The 4481-nt window shown below is 45.7% G+C and overlaps 1 protein-coding gene across 1 annotated transcript in view; it reads right to left on the bottom strand.

The window, feature by feature from the left end:
• Window positions 1-4481, bottom strand: part of LOC113649390 (nuclear receptor coactivator 3) — a 61224-nt gene that overhangs the window by 24332 nt on the left and 32411 nt on the right. The window lies entirely within an intron of this gene.

The raw sequence follows: 4481 nt of genomic DNA, 5'->3' as shown, positions 1-4481 counted from the left end.
CGAGTAGTGGAGATAGTTGAAATGAAAACTGAAAGATAATAAGAGGTAGCAAACTTTTGAGGAGGAGAAATCTGAAAGAAAGGCAGGAAAAAAAAAAAGAGGAGGAGGAGGGAGGGAGAGACTGAGAGGAGAGAGAGAGGGAGGGACGAGAGACAGACAATTAAAGAGGTGAGAGGGAGAGACGACAGAGCAGACAGATAAAAGGAGAAGGAGAGACAGAGAGAGAGGGAGAGAGAGAGAGATGAGATAGAGGGAAAAGTGGGAGGGGGAGGCGCGGAGAGAGAGACAGATAAAGAGGTAGGGGTGAGGAGGAGAGAGAGGAAGATTATGGTCGAAGAAGTGAACTGTTGTTTGAAGTTAGCAGAGGTGAATCTACGTTTAACGACAAGAGATACTGAGAGAAGAGAGAGATCACAGATAAAACGAGACTGGAGAGAGAGAGACAGATAAAGAGAGAGAGAGAGACAGATAGAGAGAGAGAGAGACAGATAAAGAGAGAGACAGACAGACAGAGAGAGACAGACAGATAAAGAGAGAGAGATTTATTAACTACTTTACTTTACTAAACTGTTTCTTTTAAAGAATGCAATATATATATGTGTGTGTGTGTGTGTGTGTGTGTGTGTGTGTGTGTGTGTGTGTGTGTGTGTGTGTGTGTATAATGTTTGAAATGATCTAATCTACAAAAGCCACACCCACTTCAAAGAGGCCACACCCACTCGCTTCGGCTTTTCATTAAACTGAGGCCACTAAGAGTACATGAGTAATGAGTACAAAGGCCACGCCCCTTTACAGAGTCTGGTAAGTTAAAGGCCACGCCCCTTTACTTAGACCGGCAAACTGAAGGCCACGCCCCTTTACTGAGGCTGACATGCTGGAAGCCATGCCCCTTTACTGATACTGGCAAGCTGAAGGTCACACCCCTTTACTGAGACTGGCTAGCTGGAGGCCACGCCCCTTTACTGAGACTGGCTAGCTGGAGGCCACGCCCCTTTACTGAGACTGGCTAGCTGGAGGCCACGCCCCTTTACTGGTTCAAGAGCTGACTCCATGGGCAGTGGTCATCTTTCACACCTCCACACTTGATTGCTCCATCACTCCATCCCTTTACTGAAGTCATCTCTCTATCCTCCTCTCCCCCCCATCTCTCAGTGTGTTCCCTGCTCTCTCCATCCCTGCATCTCTCCAGCCACTCGACCTCCACACTTCCGTCCTCCTCCTGTTCATCCTTTCATCTCTCACTCCTCTCTGTATCTCTCTCTCTTCCTCTCTCCTTTAATCTTCACACTGCCTTTTCTGTCTTCATCTTCACTTTCTCCAACTCTCCCTCCTTTCAACTCTTCAACCTCCTCTCTCTACCTCCCCATCCTTCTTTCCTTCATTCCTCCACCCTCCATCTCTCCAGACGAGGAGGAAGATTAATGCTTTTGCTCGGCTCTTCGCGGCAGCCTGACAGGAGAGAGTCGTTTGTTTTTCCTTCACAGTGACACCTTCCTTCTCTCTCCTTTCCTTTTTTTCCTCTCCATCAGCTTATCCTCCTTTCCACCTCTCCGACTGAGAAATGTTTTGTTTATTCTTTATTATTATTTGTATTTACTTCATCTGCTCTTAAACCATGTGGTCATTTTATCTGTCACAGATCTACGCCCATCCTCACAGCACACAAAACGCAGGAAGAGCTTCTTTTTTCCCCCTTTACTGCCTGACTGTTGCCGTGCCAACCGGTGCATCAGAGGAGGAGGAGGAGGAGGAGGAAGGGGAGCCCACCTTGTGACAGATCAGAGAGAAAATGCAGCGATCCTTCACTCATCCACACACACACACACACACACACACACACACACACACACACACACACACACACACACAGAGATAATAAGCTCTTCTGCTTGACATTGAATGCTCATTATTATTATATTACACATGAACAGCCAATGGTATTAATCAACATGCTAATGACAGCACAGGAAGCAGAATTATGCTAATGAGGAACAGGACGCGGGCTGAGAACAGCTTTTGTTCGGTGTTATTAATGAAACAGCTGATAAAATATGATTAGAGACCGGCTTTGCCTCGGTGTCAGATACAACACTACTGATTAGGGTGGAACACAGCGCTCTGTATTCTGACTGGTCACGTGTGTGTGACATGACACATCCTGGTGGTTTCTATAGTAACCGTCGTTATATAGGACACTCGACTAATGATAAATAGAATTTTTTTAAATGTTTTTTTTAATCATTAATTTTTTTATCATGTCAACGTCGAATTTGAGCTAAACTCACCAACATTACAGTCAGCTACCTTTCACCTTTTTCTGTTCTTGCTCGTCTCTGATTGGTCGATGTCGATTAGCTTCGCCGGGCCTACTGCTGATGACTAAAGAACGTGTCAGTGTCGCTTCAAACAGACATGATAAGAGCTGAGTGATGAGGAGATAATCACACACACACACACACACACACACACACACACACACACACACACACGGTATACAGGTGTGCTAACAAACTGCTAGCAAATACAAAACCATGATAAAACCCAAACTGAAGCTCATGTGTTTTACCTCAGTGTGAGACTGGGACTTTTTTTTACACCTGCATCTGATATCTACCCGAGGGTAAAAAGACCAGGTCTAAATGCCCTCCGAAACGTTTTGGAGACGGATATAAACCCGATGGTACAAACCCCTTCAGGAGTTGGTCTGGGACGCGTTACAGATGAAACTGGACAGGTGTAAATGAATGTGGTTGTTCGAGCCACATACGTCAGCGCTATACTCCTCCCAAACGGAACTACGTCACTCGCAGGTGACTCACGAGTCGTGCATCGCGCCAGAAACAAATAAATGTAAACGCTTTGTTACGTTTTTTGTAGCATAAACGTCGTAACCAGTTGTTACGTCTTTTTTTTGATCGCGTTCTGAAAACCACGTACACCAAAGTGTGTTCCGTTACAATTACCCCGGAAATGAGGTAAAATATATTAGCATTTTGGGCGGGAGCATAAAGATCGGATCGATATCGACGCGTTTATGTGGCCTGATGTAAATGGAACCGTTTTAACAGATCAGACGGCTATCGGATCAGAGACAACACACGAAGTGACCGGGTGTAAAAAGGCCCTTTGATATATATATATATATATTTATTATTTCCTCGCTGTCTCTTTTCCCCATTTTTATTGTGACCGTTTTTCACCATCGTTCACGTGTGGGACCTGTTCATGAACCTCTACCACCAGAGTGATGGAAATTAATAAGGAAGGAACTTCATCGTAACCTAAAGCTCGACACAAGACTTCATGAAGGGGAACGTAGAAAGTTTGAGACTGGACCTCAGCAGACCTGAACCCAAGTGTGAGGGAAGAAACCCCTCCAAAAACCCACAAGAACTAAAAGAATCTGCTCTACAGACCTGGAAAAGCTTCACAGAACACCACCACCACAGCAGTTTGGAGCCCTCGTTCTGTTCCGATACTTCTGATCACCGAACATCGTCTGATCTGCAACCAAAGGTTTCGTCTGCTAAGTCGTTTGAGACGTCTAGACGAAAACCTCAGGAAACCAAAGCTGAAAGTCTGATCCAGCGCCTCAGACACAAACAAATCTGTCGTTCCGATACTTTCGGAGGAGTCTGTAACCGTGAGCAATAAAATATTAATAAATCAACCTGAACTTGTAAAGGGAAGGAAACCTTAAAGAGAGATGAATAAAGACCAGGAGGACAAAGTAAACTCACTAAACACTTTCTGTTCAGACTTCTGAGGATGTGGAAAAGCCTCGGAGCGAAAACGAGCACAACACCGTGACTGGAATCTGTGTGTGTGTGTGTGTGTGTGTGTGTGTGTGTGTGTGTGTGTGTGAGAGAGCCTCCTGACCGTTCCCTGCACTCTGAGATCGGTACCAGATGACGGCTGTCAGACGCGCTCTAGTTTGGGTGATGTACGAGCGATCGCGATCCGACCGAGCCGCTCTCACACCGATGTGTTTTATATTAATTGATGGAAAGAGGATTTACTGCCTGAGTGGGACAGGAGGAGGAGAAGAGGGAGAGCTGGGTTTCACCATAAAGCGAGTGTGAGGTCAGGACGCTCTGAGGTGGGGTTCATTCTCTCTCGCTGAGGTCGACGCGAGCGCCCGAGCGGGAAACAGGTTTCTAACAGACGCTCAGACTCGAAACCTGGATTAAAAAACACGCCGTCATCGAGTACATTCAGAGACAAAAAGAGCTGTTGGTGCGTCGATTCAGCGCTGTAACCGCCAGGGACACGAACGTACAGTCATGGCCAAAAGTGTTGGCACCCCTGACAGAAAAGTATTGCAATTACACTCGTTTTGTTGTACACACCTTTATTTCCTTTGTGTGTATTAAAACAACACAAAAAAACCCAGGAAAAATCAAACTTGACAATTTCACACAAGACTCCAAAAATGGGCCGGACAAAATTATTGGCACCCTTAACTTTTCGGTCGCCCGAGC

Source organism: Tachysurus fulvidraco, chromosome 23, assembly GCF_022655615.1.
Source record: "Tachysurus fulvidraco isolate hzauxx_2018 chromosome 23, HZAU_PFXX_2.0, whole genome shotgun sequence".
Classification (NCBI taxonomy): domain Eukaryota; kingdom Metazoa; phylum Chordata; class Actinopteri; order Siluriformes; family Bagridae; genus Tachysurus; species Tachysurus fulvidraco.
The sequence above is the reverse complement of the archived record's forward strand: the minus strand, read 5'-3'. Positions and strand labels throughout refer to the sequence as shown.